At 37.2% G+C, this 16,358-nt stretch overlaps 1 long non-coding RNA gene across 5 annotated transcripts in view; it reads left to right on the forward strand.

The window, feature by feature from the left end:
* The first annotated feature begins 10,163 nt into the window (after positions 1-10,163).
* Positions 10,164-16,358, forward strand: part of LOC138737668 (uncharacterized) — a 171,523-nt gene continuing 165,328 nt past the window's right edge. For 4 of the 5 annotated variants that reach the window (XR_011341127.1, XR_011341124.1, XR_011341128.1 and 1 more), the window contains exons 1-2: positions 10,164-10,315; positions 10,584-10,686. This is a non-coding gene — a long non-coding RNA (uncharacterized lncRNA). Of the gene's footprint in view, positions 10,316-10,583; positions 10,687-11,571; positions 11,732-16,358 lie in introns of those variants that run through there. The other variant, XR_011341125.1, reaches the window with a different exon arrangement.

Below are 16,358 nucleotides of genomic sequence, written 5' to 3' on the forward strand. Positions count from 1 at the left end.
CAAGATCCTGCTGCCAGTTGGAGACCTAAATAATTTACCAACGTAACTTCCTTTCTGACATCACGAGCTAATGTAATTTTCTTTTCTTTATTTTTGTTTTTATTTCATTTCATTTAGTGAAAAGGTTACTTTAAAATGATAAATAGAAATTGATTTTAAAAAGGTTTTGCACCAGAGACTTGGGCTGCAGGTGGGTGGATGGGTTGGGGGGAAAAATAGTTAATTTGGGTGGGGCATGGCCCACAAATCCCCCCTCCCCCCTTGACATCAGCTGTGCTTCTTTTGTTTATATTTCAAACTTCCAGCACCTGCTGTTTATTTTTATTTTTGTTCTTCATTAATTAAAATAATTCTGATATGGAAGAAATCTGAAGAAACAGCATATTTCTCACATTCATATTATTGGCACAATATATCTGAGAGAAGGTACAGTCAGAAATATTCCAATGTGAGCAGTCTAACAAGTCATCATTAACACACATACAGCCATACAAATAAAAAGGGCAATAGCATCTTTATAGATTATGGAGTTAAAGAGGTAAGTTTATACATAGCAAGGCCAGTATAAGAGCACTGTGGCGGGGTTATTCAGGAGCCTGATGGCTGTAGGGAATAAAGTTTTTAAGACTATTAGTGCTTGATTAGGGTTAGGGTTAGGGTTACTTTGGCACTGTTATATTTTGCTAATTTCTCTACACCAAAATCTTCTAGCGCTGCATAACGTTCAACCGGAAAGTTGTCTGGTTCTGATGATTTCCCCTTTTGAATTTTCTTTATAGCATGTTCCACTTTTTCTTTCATTATTGCTGGGCCCTCGTGATTGTTGCCAATATCAAAGTTGTCCTCTCGATCTCTGTCGTCATATAGGTCTTTGATGTCTTCTGACCACTGCATTATTTTTGCTCTTTCCATAATATTAGATCCGCCATTTGTGTTTAGACATCCAGATGTTATCACACTTTTCTTCCGATTTGTGACCTCTTTAATCTCCTCATGCACACTCTTGAACCTCATCCCTGATAAGAGGAGGGGGAAGAGAGTGTGTCAAAATGGGACAGTTCTTTCAGTATGGTGACTGACTTTTCTAGGCAGTGGGAAGAGTAGATGGAATTGATGGAGAGGAAGAAAGTTTGTATGATGTTCTGAGCTGCATTCACCACCTCTCCAGGCCCTTGGCCAGAAAAGCTCCCATACCAGGCTGTGAGATATCCAGCTAGTATGCTTTAGGTGTTCTTCTTCTTTTCTTTCCTTTGGCTTGGCTTCGCAGATGGAGATTTATGGAGGGGTAAATGTCCACGTCAGCTGCAGGCTCGTTTCTGGCTGACAGGTCCGATGCGGGACAGGCAGACACGGTTGCAGCGGTTGCAAGGGAAAATTGGTTGGTTGGGGTTGGGTGTTGGGTTTTTCCTCCTTTGTCTTTTGTCAGTAAGGTGGGCTCTGCGGTCTTCTTCAAAGGAGGTTGCTGCCCGCCGAACTGTGAGGCGCTAAGATGCACGGTTTGAGGTGATATCAGCCCACTGGCGGTGGTCAATGTGGCAGGCACCAAGAGATTTCTTTAGGCAGTCCTTGAACCTCTTCTTTGGTGCACCTCTGTCACGGTGGCCAGTGGAGAGCTCACCATATAACATGATCTTGGGAAGGCGATGGTCCTCCATTCTGGAGACATGACCTACCCAGCGCAGTTGGATCTTCAGCAGCATGGATTCGATGCTGTCGGCCTCTGCCATCTCGAGTACTTCGATGTTAGGGATGAAGTCGCTCCAATGAAGGTTGAGGATGAAGCGGAGAAAAAGCTGGTGGAAGCGTTCTAGGAGCCGTAGGTGATGCCGGTAAGGACCCATGATTCTGAGCCGAACAGGAGTGTGGGTATGACAACGGCTCTGTATACGCTAATCTTTGTGAGGTTTTTCAGTTGGTTGTTTTTCCAGACTCTTTTGTGTAGTCTTCCAAAGGCGCTATTTGCCTTGGCGAGTCTGTTGTCTATCTCGTTGTCGATCCTTGCATCCAATGAAATGGTGCAGCCGAGATAGGTAAACTGGTTGAGATGGAAAGGAACCTGTAGAAATTGTTGTAGGCAGGGGTGGAGGAGGGGGAGGGTGACATGCCAAATTTTGTAAGTGTTCTAAGAAAATAAAGGCATTGGTTGCATCAACATGGTTGCTCAAAGCCAGGTGATTGGAAGTGCTTACGTCCAGAAACTAGGAACTGTCTCTACATCAGTGCTAGTGATGTGGATGTGGTGTGGACTCCCTCATATTTTGAGAAACAGAAATTTATCAAGTTTTATAGGGCTTCTGATTTACCATTTGGGCACTCTCCAGCCAGATGACATTAACATTGACTTTTCCAGTTTCTGCTAACCTGCTCCCTTCTTGCCCCTCCTTCCCCTTTCCAGTTCTCCTCCCTCCCTTCACTCAGCCATCCTTCCTCCCCTTGATCGCTGCTGTCCCTTCCCTCCCTTCTCCACCTATCATTTCCCTGCCTTTGCAACCACCTCTCCCTCCTAGTCTTTTGTTTGGACTCCTGGCGACATACCTTGATGAAGGGCTCAAGCCCAAAATGTCGATCATGTATTTTTATCTCTGCTATGTAAAGCAAAGGTATACAAGAAGATTTTTACAATTTGGAATTTATGGTTGTAAAACTAAAAATGCTGGGCAGATGAATCTGCTGATAAATGGCCAGGGTTACCAGTCCTGTTTGGACACTGTAACTGAAGAAGGCAACAGGAAACCACTTCAGTATTCTTCCCTTGTATAATCATGATCTCAACTCAACTACGGTCTCAGCTCAAAGATATGAATGGAGCCTTCACTGAAGGAGCCTCATCCAATAGAGTTTCTCATGAGCCACAGAAGAACCTTAACCATCATCAAGCGACTGTCAGCAAATTAAAGGCAAAGAAGATCAGACTAGCAACCTGGTAAACTAGAAAATATTAAACAGAAAATGGAAAGATTAAAAATCTGCATCTTGGGAACGTGCAAGATGAGATGGAAAGGAACTGGTAAAATAACCATTGTTTATTCAGGAGGAGAAATATGTGAAAAAAGGTATTGAAATTATGTCAGATAAAGAATATGCAAAATTAATAAAAGGCTATTGGACAATATCCGATCGAATGTTACTTGTAAAACTACATATAAAGCCTTTTGACATTAATATAGTTCAAGTTTATGCCCCAACAGCAGACAGCAGTGAAGAAAACATCAATCAATTTTATGATAAAATAGAAACAGTATTAAGACAATGTAAAAGCTCAGAAAATAACATTATTCAAGGTGACTTTAACACAAAAGTAGGCAAGACCAGGGATGAGGAGAATATTGAGAATATTGAATAGGTGAGAGAAATGAGGGAGGTGAATGACTAGCTATATGGGTCAAAGAAAAATAAGATTATATAATTGGTAATCCTGTCTTCAAGCAACACTCGAGAAAACTATGAACATGGAAGTGCCCAGGGAATAACACCAGAAACCAAGTTGATTACATGCTTATATGGAGAAGGTAAAGAAATACTCTGAAATAATGCAAAAAATATCCGGGTGCAGACTGTTACTGTGATCACTTGCCAATAATCAACGTGATGTACCTGAGACTCAGAAACCGTAAAAGACCAAGAGAAGAGCCAAAGCTGAATTTTGGGCATGAGACTAAACAGTGGCATCAAAAATGAATTCCAATTAGCAGAGAACAAATTCAAGGCTCTGCACAACATCACTATTATAGAACAGCAACGGGAAAAGCTCAGAGACAGCATGAAGCAAGCATAACAAGAGGCGATTCCCAGACATAAAAATGCAAAAAGAAATGGATGACAGAAGAAATTCTGACTCTTATGGAACAAAGAAGAAAATGTAAGGGGAATGAAGAGGCCTATGTATCCTTGCATGCACAGATAACAACCAAGTGCAACGAAGCAAAAGAAACATGGCTTGAGGACAAATCTGAGTTAATAGATCAATTGCAGAAGACCAACAACAGTGAAAATGTGCACGAGGAGATTAAAGAGGTCACAAATTGGAAGAAAAGTGGAATAACATCCGGACATATAAACACAAATGGCAGCTCTAATATTATGGAAAAAGCAAAAATAATGCAACGGTCAGAAGACATCAAAGATCTATATGACGACAGAGACCGAGAGGACAACTTTGATATTAGCAATAATGACGAGGGCCCAGCAATAATGAAAGAAGAAGTGGAACATGCTTTTTTTAGAAACTTTATTTATTCGTTCAAAAAACAAATAAAATATGACATATACAGCAATTAAACATGAACATGAACATTTGTTTTTATATATATAGAAAAAAAGAAAAGAAAAGAACACCTCCCTTCAGCCAACTCTCCTAAGGAGAGACATAAAAAAAGAAAAAAGGATATTAAAAAAAGTTAAATATACATATTAAAATCTAATCAATATAAATTGAAATGTAAATATTCTGAGTATAACAGCCATTTATTAATAAAAAATATATAATTATCATGCAAAACATACGTAATTTTTTCCATTATTAAACAATATTTCATCTCATTATGCCATCTATTAATATCAATCATATTTGTATCTTTCCACGTACTATCAATACATTTTTTCATTACGGATAAAGCTAAATATCCAAAAGAAAGCTGGAATTTATCTAATCCCAAACCTGTCAGAGGTTGCAAACTACCCAATAAAAATAATGTTGGATCTAAAACTATTTTAATCCTATACAAGTATTAAAAAAAAATTGAATTTTTTTCCAAAAAGGTTGTATATGTATAAATAACCAAACATCATGAAAAAAAGTTCCAACCCTATCACCACATCTAAAACACAAATCTGATTCATTAAAACCATTTTTTTAAAAAATTTTCAGATGTCAAATATAATTGATGTAAAAAGTTGTAATTAATCATTGCATAACGTGCATTTATCAATCCAGTTACACTATCATAACATATCTAACTGATCCTCTTCAGAAAAAGTAAAACCAATCTGCTTCCCATTTAATTTTAGATCCATCCCAACCCTTTTTATCCATACCATCCTGTAATATTTGATACATGAATGAAATATAACCCTTCTCTGGTACCTTCATAAGAAAAGTCTCAAATTTTAGGTAAAATCATATCTCTACCAAACATACATTTTACCAAAGATCAAATTTGATAATAAAGAAATAAAGAATTATTATTAATACCAAAATCTTCCCTCATCTGATTAAAAGATAAAAACTTACCCTCTTTTAAAAAAATCTCCCAAATTTTTCACACCTTTAAATCTCCAATGCAATAAATTTTGATTATGTATTGAAAAAGAAATAAGTTGATTATTATACAACGGAGTCAAAGCCAATAATTTACCCCTAGAGCCTATCATTTTATTTTTCTTTATTCAAAACTTCATTAAATGTTTTAGTATAGGCACATTATATTGTTCTAACAAATTTATATTCCACCTAAACAAAAATTGATGTATTTCAAATTCAGAAATACTTGTCATCTCAATTTTAGCCCAACTAGGAGGCCGTGCGAAATCCATCAATGAACTACTAAATTTAAGTTGGGCTGCCTCATAATAATTTTGAAAATGTGGTAAACATAGTCCCCCTAACTCATATTTCCAAGTTAATTTATTCAAAGCTTCTCTCGAAAATTTACCCATCCATAAAAACTCCCTAACCATTTGTCTTGGGTAAACTTGTACCTCTCACTTTGTTCGTTTTAGATTGGTCACACTGTTCGAACTACCGAAAGAAAATAGACACACACACCGAGAGCAGTTCAGTTTATACAAGTCTTTATTACTAAATCTAAAGCTGAATTCACACTACAATATGCAAGCCCTTCCCAATTATACTTATCAATGCCTGGAATGGTCCCAACTGCCGAAGCGAGGCAATGACTGCACACTTGTAGTAGAATGTTGGAGCGCCGGTAGCAGCCTCTCTACCTCCGTTGACCAGGATGTTAGCTGGACTTTTGAAGTTCTTCTTCTTGCTGAGAGATGTTGCCACCTCTTGGAGAGTCTCTCACTTCAGCAGTGGGACCATGGCTCGTATCACCCCAAAAGTTGTTTACCTCAAATCCTATCTCTTTGAACAAATTATTTAATTATCTTCACGGTCTCCTGACAGTCTGCGACCAACAAATGTAAACTGCTCTGGGCCTCATAAGTGTAAATTAGATAATGTCTTCCTATTCAACTGCATCCTGGGCCCCATGGTGGGTGTTTACTAAATATGCATCCTGGGCTCATGGTGGAATTTAGATTACGTCTGCTGATTCTAAAAAAAAAACAGGCAAGTTCTCAGCCTAGCAGTAAAAGACACAGTTTAAATCTTCCATTACACCATTTTATTTAAATCTCGAAAAAAAAATTATCAAGTAAATACGGAATAGATTCAAACAAATATTTTATACGCGGAAAGATATTCATCTTAATTGTATTTATCCTTCCCATTAAATTAATAGGTAAATCTTTCCATTTAATCAAATCAGTTTTAATTTTTTGCATTAATGGAGCATAATTTAATTTATATAAAGATTGATAATTAACATTCAAAATTATACCCAGATATTTAATTCGATCAGTCCACTTCAAATTAATAATATTCTTATAAACTGAATAATCTCCTTCACTTACCGGTAATATTTCACTTTTTTCCCAATTAACTTTATATCCAGAAAGACATCCATATTGTATTAAACATTCCTTCAAATGCAAAAGTGACTGAGCTGGGTTTATTAAATACACCAATACATCATCAGCAAATAAATTAATTTTATACTCCTCATCTAAAACTTTCATACCTTGTATCTGTGTATTTTGTTTAATCAACTACGCTAAAGGTTCAATCATTAACGCAAACAAAGCTGGCGATAAAGGACAACCTTGACGAGTTGATCGAGTTAACTTAAAAGATTCTGAAATCAAACCATTTGTCAATACTCTAGCTACCGGTTTACTATATAGAGCCCTAATCCAACCAATAAAAGAAGGACCAAACTTAAATTTCTCCAAAACTTTAAACAAAAAATTCCATTCAACATTATCAAATGCTTATTCTGCATCTAAGGATATCATCATCAGGTGATCTAAAGATTGTCGAAATCTATTAATCAAACTAATCACGCGCAAAATGTTATCTGAAGCATATCTATTCTTTATAAAACCTGTTTGATCAATATGAATCAACTTTGGTAAAAATTTAGCTAATCTATTCGCTAATATTTTAGCTATTATTTTATAATCTACATTTAACAATGAAATTGGTCTATATGAAGATACTTTCAAAGGATCTCTATCTTTTTTAGGAATTACAGTGATTAAAGCACTAGAACAAGACTCAGGTAAATCATAATGTTCTCCAACTTGATGTAATACATCCCCAAACACTGTATATAAATCATCATAAAAAATTTTATAAAATTCAACTGAAAATCCATCATCACCAGGCGATTTACCATTCGGCATTTCCAGCATAGCCATTTTAATTTCTGAAACAGTAAATGGTTCTTCTAACTCCTATATATCTCTATCATCTAATATTGGTAAATTCAACTGTGATTAAAAAAAGATCAATCGATCCAGTTTCCTGTTTTCCTTCAGATGTATATAACTTTTTATAAAATGAATAAAATTCATCATTAATCTCATGAGGTTTATAAGTAATAAGAGAATTCCGTCTAACAGCATTAATAGACCTCGATATCTGTTCTTTCTTTAATTGCCACGCCAATACCTTATGTGCTTTCTCTCCCAATTCGTAATACCGTTGTTTAGTCCTATTAATCACACATTCAAATTGATAAGATTGCAAAGTATTATATTTCAATTTCAGCCTATTTTCTGATCTTCTGTAGCATTTTTCTGAAATTCCTTTTCTAACTCATTGATCTGTTTCTCTAATTCAAGACTCTGATTTATTTGATTTTTTTTAAATTTTAGAGGTATAACTAATTATTTGTCCTCTCAAATAGGCTTTCATAGCATCCCTTAATACAAACTTACTTTGAATAGAATTAGAATTTTCTTTAAAAATAATATTAATTTTTTCAAAAAATCAACAAATTCCATATTTTTAACAACATTGTATTAAATCTCCAACGATAAGCTATTTGAATTTTTTCAGAAGTTTTATATGTAAAATATAACAGAGAATGATCTGAAATCAACCTACTTTTATATTCCGCTTGTTGTATTTTCTCTTGTAAGTGTGCCGATACTAAAAAGAAGTCAATCCTTGAAAATGATTCATGTCTAGATGAATAAAAGGAAAAATCTTTCTCTGTTGAATTAAGACGTCTCCAAATATCTACTAAATTAAGATCTTCCATCAACGCTTGGACCTGAATTGCCATCTTGGATTTTTTAACTTTCTTCGGAGATTTATCTAATAAAGTTTCCAAAACACAATTAAAATCACCACCAACTAAAATATTATCATTAGTCTGACCCAAACATAAAAATGCATCTGAAATAAATATTTCATCTTCTGCATTTGGGGCATAAATATTAAGTAAAGTCCGAAATTCATTAAAAAGTGGAACATGCTATAAAGAAAATGCTAAAGGGGAAATCATCAGAACCAGACAACTTTCCGGTTGAACAGTATGTAGCTCTAGAAGATTTTGGTGTAGAGAAATTAGCAATATATAACAGTGCCAAAGTACCAGAAGATCTTTTAAAGACTGTATTCATTGCACTGTCAAAGAAACCAGATGCAACAGAGTGTGGACAACACAGATCAATTAGTTTAATGGTCCACCTCACAAAAACTCTCCTTAGAATCATCCTGCTCAGATTAAGAAACAAATTCAACCAGAGATCAGGGCAGAACAGTGTAGCTTTGTCGAAAGCAAGGGAACATCAAATACCACTTATATTCTCAGGATTATTGTCAAAAGGTCAATAAGACTCCTGTTTAATTGACTGCTCAAAAAGCTTTGATACAGTGGAACACCAAGTCATCTTGAAAATCTTAAAGATATTAATATTGACAGAAAAGATCTAAGAATAATCAGTAATCTCTACTGGCAACAAGCGTCCAGCCATATAGATAGGTAATGAGATTAATGAATATCAGTCAATAAAGTGATGTGTCAGAGAGGGTTGTGTTGCATCACCAGATCGGTTCTCCCTGTGCAGTTAAAACATATGAGAACTGTACAAGACCTACCTTGAATATATATAGGAGGACACAATATCAACAACCTTCGCTAGGCAGATGGTATAGTGAAGTAAATGTATAAAAATGAGTATCTACCATCAACACAGAGAGTGAAAGACTTGGCCTAACTTTAAATTAAAAAAAAACTGAAGTATTAGTAATATCAAAGAAACCTGATATTCCAAATTGTGGTATTGTACTGGGAAATGAAATCCTGAAACAAGTTCACAACTTCAAGTACCTTGGATCATGATAACATCTGATGGCAAATGCGAAATCGACATAAAAACAAGAATAGCAATGACAAGAACAGCAATTATGGAAATGAGAAACATCCTAACGAGAAAGAAAATAGCAATTGATATCTGCCTTAGAACTCTCAGCTGCTATATTCTTCATATATTGACGTATGGCTGTGAGTCATGGACCATCGCAAACGTAATGGAAAAAAAGAATCAATGCAGCAGAGATGTGGTTTCTCAGAAGAATGCTGTGCATATCATATACAGACAGGATAACAAACGAAGAAGATCTACAAAGAACGAAAACAAAATATACATTACTTAAAAGAATCAGAAAACAGCAATCAATTCTTTGGACACATCATGCAATTATAACATTTAGTTACAACTGAAAAACTGCAAGGAAAAAGAAGCAGAGGCAGACAGAGAATAAAAATAAGAGATGGATTAACATCATGATTAGAAATAGGAGAGGCAACAACTACAATTTGGAGGGTCAGAGATCAGAGACATGATTACCCAGGCACCTGAGTGAACAATATAAAGGACACTGTTTGACCTGCTGTTTCTCCAGCTTTGTGTTTTTATGTCAACGATAGTGCCTGCAGACTTTTGTGTTTTACTTCTTGATAGGGCTTATAATTGGATAAGAATGTTAAATATAGATGCTAAACATGCACCTGGAGATGTTTCCATGACAATCATTGTTGCAATCAGAATTCTCTGACATTCATGAGGTGTTCAGACACCATTCATTTAAAAGATGTTGATATTGCAGTTTTGGTGGAAGCTAAATGATTGGAAGTATTTAAAGTGCAGGTATAAATATTTGATAAACAGAAGCATATAGAGAAATGACAGCAAAGAAAGAAACTCCTCCCTAAACTCCATTATGGCAAAAGATGGCCAGGTAGAGTAAGGAACTTATTCCACGATGTTCTCAATGTTACTGAAAATGTTCAATACTCCCATTAACTCAAGCAATTTCTGGCCCATGACTGCTCAGAATAAAGAAGATCCAGGTTATATCCAAGTACCAGCAAACACAGAAGCTCCACTAAATGGAAGAGGAGTGTTATCACTTTGCAAACTGCCCACACACCTGACAATCCTGTTGAAAGCCTCCTGCCCCTGTTGCAGAGTTTGCAGTCTTAAATTGGCATTTTCTTTTATTTTAGGATTCACAGAACTGGAATTGAAGCGAGAAAACCCATGAACTAGCCATCAATATAAAGGAAATTGTAGGATGCATCAGTATCTGAAAGTTTGATCTCGTGGTTGGTGAGTATACACAAACCACTATTTAAATGATTTATGGTGCCTTAACAGGAAAATCACCTTTTGATTGGCCAGTAATTCCACAAGAAATATGTTGTTAAATTAAGAAAAAGTCTGCAGATGCTGGGATCGAGTGCCATACACCACCAGCATGCTGTAGACACTCAGCAGGTCATGCAGCATCCACAGGAAGTAAAGGGTAAACAATTTTTGGGACCTGGGCCCTTCATCATGTGCAGTGTATAAGCAAAAATAAGCCTGAAAGTGCCTCAATAAAAAAGGTGGGGGAGAGGGAAATAAGAGGAAGGTCAAAGGGTCAGGGGGAGGAGCACAGGCTAACAGGTAAAAGGAGAATGCAGGTTGGGAATGGAAGAGAAAAATAAAAGCTGAGAAGTGATTAGAAGAGCGTATCAAGGGTATCGCTCTGATAACAAAGGGAAGGTCAGGGGATAAGGAGATGAAGGAAAGGAGACAGAGGGTTAGAGAAGGAACCGACTTGTGTCAACCTACCCAACAACAAGCTGATTTTCCCTATCTCACACCCTTTATTTATAATCATGATCAATAACTGTTATAGATTACAATTTGAAGAAAAAATCTATTTTTCAATGAATTCAATGACACTATTTCTAATTTTTGAATATTTGTAAGGGTGAAAATCAAGGGCATATGATGAAGGACCCAAGGGCACTTTCCATTATTTTAGTATTGCTTATTCACTGCAGATCAGCAGTATTGTGACTGATTAATCAGATGTTCCTGTGATTTCAGGTAGGTTAATATAATTATAATTGGAGTACACAGGCAAATAAAACTTTGGAAAATTACTGTGCAGTATATCATGAATTAATTTAAAAAAAATCATTAGTTCTATCCCATATTATCCAGAGACTGGCCCACTACAGACCCTATAGAGAGCAGCCATACCAGCCAGCTCAGAGGACTACTTCGAAAGTGGAACATTTTTTGGCAAGTTCCAGTATTGGGGCAAGAAATAAATAACCATAAGATTATTTGGGTATTTGTGCAGATATTTTTAGAGAAGTAAGAATGAAGATGATGTTACTTGTTTAACTGAAGCAGGAGGCCCAGACTAAATTATTATTATTTTTCTGGTCTATTTAAAGCATTCATCTTTTTTTTGTGCTCTAGCCAACATTCCTCTCTCAATCCAAACCACTTATGTCGAACAAAGTGGCTATCCATTTCAGTTGTTGTTCAGTGGACTTTAATTTGGATAAATTGGATTCTACTTCTGCCTATAAGAAGTGGTGACAACACCTCACTAACTTGGCAGTGCAGAGAATATATTTTAAAAAATGCTGTGTTCTTTCCTGATAAATGAAAGAAAATAATGAATGTATTTAAAACAAATGATATTTTTCTGTAGCAAACATTCAAAAAAATATTGCCTAGAATTAAAAAAAATAGGTAGGAAAAACCTCATGTAAGTCTAATCAGGAAGGTATTGACCCAACTTTTACTGAATGAATTCTTCACACATATATGCTCATTAAATGCCCAATCACCTCTTCAATCAGTTTATATTCAGAAGACAAAACTTTCTGGATTCAACTGATGACATCATAATTGTGTCTTGGGTCTAAACCTTACTGGGAAAACATTCATTGGTTTTTTCCCCATGGGGGAAAATATAATGTTCTATGTATTATGTCTGTTTACATAAAACTGAAGGACATTTTTGTATTTGGATATTAATAAATATATGAAATGTAAATAAATTTTTTAAAAGGATGGTAAATCCATGACTCCAGCTTTGTAAAAACATAAATTTTACAGTAATTAATGTATCTAAGCTTCAGAGCTATAAGCTTTCTGCTATGAGAAGAGAAGTGGGGCCAATCAAGCATCCATCATTAGATTTACACATGAAGGCAGGGCGATAGGGTCAAGATGCTAAATCTACATCAGCTTTATCAAAGAAAACACTGCTTGAAAACAAAGGAACATCATCAAGCTACATGATACTGGGCCAAAAGTTGATGAAAGAGGTAACAGAAAGGTCAGCTGTATTTAAAGGAAATGCATCATCCAGTCAAAACAATTGTGTTTAAGGTTGCTGAGGAAAGTATGGATAAGAATTGCATAAGGAACAAGCACAATCTTCCTGACAAGGATTGGGAAATTGCAAATGTTGCATCTTTGATCAAAGAAAAACAATCAGCTCAATTTTGGAAGTGGCAAAACCTAAAGAAAGAAGACTTTAGAGAAATGTTAGAATTAATTTGAACTGTGGGTTGATTTAAGAGAGCTAGCATGGATTTATTTGAGATGAAATGTATTTTACTAAATCTTTTGATGAGAATGCAGAGGGGATTGATGAGACAAATGTAGTTGATATGCAATGTGTGGACTTTAAAAGAAGTTTGATGAAATGTATCATCAAGTTTGAGATCAACAAAATGAAAAGATAGTAACAATATGGATTAAGATTTGGCCAAATGCTAAATATCAGATGAGTGGTGAAAATCTCTTCTTTGAACTGGAAGAAGCTATAGATTAGCGTTTGTCACAAGCACAATGCTGTACCACTCCTTTTCTTTATCTTCTTCTTTGGCTTGGCTTGGCGCACGAAGATTTATGGAGGGGGTAAATGTCCACGTCAGCTGCAGGCTCGTTTGTGGCTGACAAGTCCGATGCGGGACAGGCAGACACGGTTGTAGCGGTTGCAGGGGAAAATTGGTTGGTTGGGGTTGGGTGTTGGGTTTTTCTTCTTTTGTCTTTTGTCAGTGAGGTGGGCTCTGCGGTCTTCTTCAAAGGAGGTTGCTGCCTGCCGAACTGTGAGGCGCCAAGATGTACGGTTTGAGGCGATATCAGCCCACTGACGGTGGTCAATGTGGTAGGCACCAAGAGATTTCTTTAGGCAGTCCTTGTATCTCTTCTTTGGTGCACCTCTGTCACAGTGGCCAGTGGAGAACTCGCCATATAACACGGTCTTGGGAAGGCGATGGCCCTCCATTCTGGAGACGTGACCCACCCAGCGCAGCTGGATCTTCAGCAGCGTGGACTCGATGCTGTTGGCATCTGCCATCTCGAGTACTTTGATGTTAGGGATGAAGGCGCTCCAATGAATGTTGAGGATTGAGCGGAGACAACGCTGGTGGAAGCGTTCTAGGAGCCAGAGGTGATGCCGGTAGAGGACCCATGATTCGGAGCCGAACAGGAGTGTAGGTATGACAACGGCTCTGTATACGCTTATCTTTGTGAGGTTTTTCAGTTGGTTGTTTTTCCAGACTCTTTTGTGTAGTCTTCCAAAGGCGCTATTTGCCTTGGCGAGTCTGTTGTCTATCTCATTGTCGATCCTTGCATCTGATGAAATGGTGCAGCCGAGATAGGTAAACTGGTTGACCGTTTTGAGTTTTGTGTGCCCAATGGAGATGTGGGGGGGGCTGGTAGTCATGATGGAGAGCTGGCTAGGATTCTCCTAAATAGAATAATACCTAGTGTCGCCGAGAATATTCTCCCAGAATCACAGTGCGGCTTTCGCGCAAACAGAGGAACTACTGACATGGTCTTTGCCCTCAGACAGCTCCAAGAAAAGTGCAGAGAACAAAACAAAGGACTCTACATCACCTTTGTTGACCTCACCAAAGCCTTCGACACTGTGAGCAGGAAAGGGCTTTGGCAAATACTAGAGCGCATCGGATGCCCCCCAAAGTTCCTCAACATGGTATCCAACTGCTCGAAAACCAACATGGTCGGGTCAGATACAGCAATGAGCTCTCTGAACCCTTCTCCATTAACAATGGCGTGAAGCAAGGCTGTGTTCTCGCACCAACCCTCTTTTCAATCTTCTTCAGCATGATGCTGAACCAAGCCATGAAAGACCTCAACAATGAAGACGCTGTTTACATCCAGCACCGCACGGATGGCAGTCTCTTCAATCTGAGGCGCCTGCAAGCTCACACCAAGATACTTGTCCGTGAACTACTCTTTGCAGACGATGCCGCTTTAGTTGCCCATTCAGAGCCAGCTCTTCAGCGCTTGACGTCCTGTTTTGTGGAAACTGCCAAAATGTTTGGCCTGGAAGTCAGCCTTTTCTTTATATAATTTTAAAATTTGCAGAAGGCACAAAAACGGGAAATGTACTACAGAGCATAATAATAGGCCAAGAAAGAAATAATCAATTTGGTAGAATGGGAGGAGGTGTCCTAGTCAAAATTTAGCACAGATAATTGCAAGCTGTTATAGTTCAGATGGAAGAGTGAAAAGATGCAATACAAAACAAAGGGCACAGTCTAAACTAGGTACAAGAAGAGTTTGTGGGATGTTGCATGGAGCAAGTTGACAAAGAGCATACAGGATCTGGCTTTATGAGGTAGTGAGTGCAAGAGCATGTTGAAGCTTTATAATATTCTTGTTTAACTATAACAGTGGGTGTATTGATTTCAATAGAAAGAAACAGCCATGAACAGAGCACAAAATAAAGCCAATATCCTTTTTTTAAATGTAATGGAATTTATACAAAATGTTTTTACTGAGAAATCATACTTAATTTTTTTAATTAAAAAAATCCTATACTAATTTTAAACCTTTAATATTACTGAATAATTGATAAACATCAACAATTTAAAACTCCAGTTATTTAATATGGTTGCTATGATTATTGTAACATGAGAACACCATCCTAAACTTCCATAGTTGCTGATTGAGAACAAGGAAGATGAAGCTTCCTCTTTGCTTCAATGGCTGAGGAGATGCAAATATTTCATTTAGTGCTTTGAACCATGTGCTAATATCCTCCTTACAATTATGACAATTTGCATGATTTGGATGTGGTGCCTTTGGTACTTGAAATAAGAACTTCTGATCACCTACTCCAGTCACTCATCTTCATCCACCTGACCTGCTTGTTTTTCTTGCCTCTCTCTCCCTTTTTTCCGACTTTGTCTGGTTATGGGCTGCAAGGTTAGGAAGAGTTAGACTTATGGAGGAATAGGTTTATATTACATTGGCATAACAGGAACTGTGGTGATACTGTTCAATGTTCAACATGATAATCCTCCGCCTTTGTCCATCATATTTCATGTCAACTTGGTCTACCAATCCTATCCTGGGGCCCCTGTTTAACACACCACCCATGCTAGCCTCTTTACACTGACTTCTGAATTTCATTTTCTCAGCTTGAATCCTCAACCACTGTTTTTCTCTCTGAAGTTCCTTGACCTACTGTGTTACTCCAGGACATTATGTTTGGCTTCATATTCCACCATCTGCAGACACTTGTGTGACTACAGTTCAGAAATATTGCCTGAAGAGGTTTGTGTAGTCCAATGTAGTATTTCAGGCAACCTGATCAGATTCTGTTTTGAACTATATTAGAACTTACATAAGAAAATAGGATCAGGAGTAGGACACCAAACTTCTCCAGTCTGCCCTGCCATTCTACATGATCCGCTCAGGCCTCACCACTTCCTCTGTGACAGTTCTCCATAGACCTCAATTCCCTGATCCTTTTAATATTTATCTACTTCATCTTTAAATATCCTCAATATACTAGCCTCAACAATCCTCATTGCAGTGACTTACCTTGGTAATTATAAAGGACTACCCAACCCTACCTCGTACCTGCTGCACAGAGGGAAAATGGTTGGAATGCTGCTCCAGGATGAGTTGGAGGTCTTTAAGACCTTCCTGATGGGGGGATGGAGGTG

Source organism: Narcine bancroftii, chromosome 6 (genome assembly GCF_036971445.1).
Source record: "Narcine bancroftii isolate sNarBan1 chromosome 6, sNarBan1.hap1, whole genome shotgun sequence".
Classification (NCBI taxonomy): Eukaryota; Metazoa; Chordata; class Chondrichthyes; order Torpediniformes; family Narcinidae; genus Narcine; species Narcine bancroftii.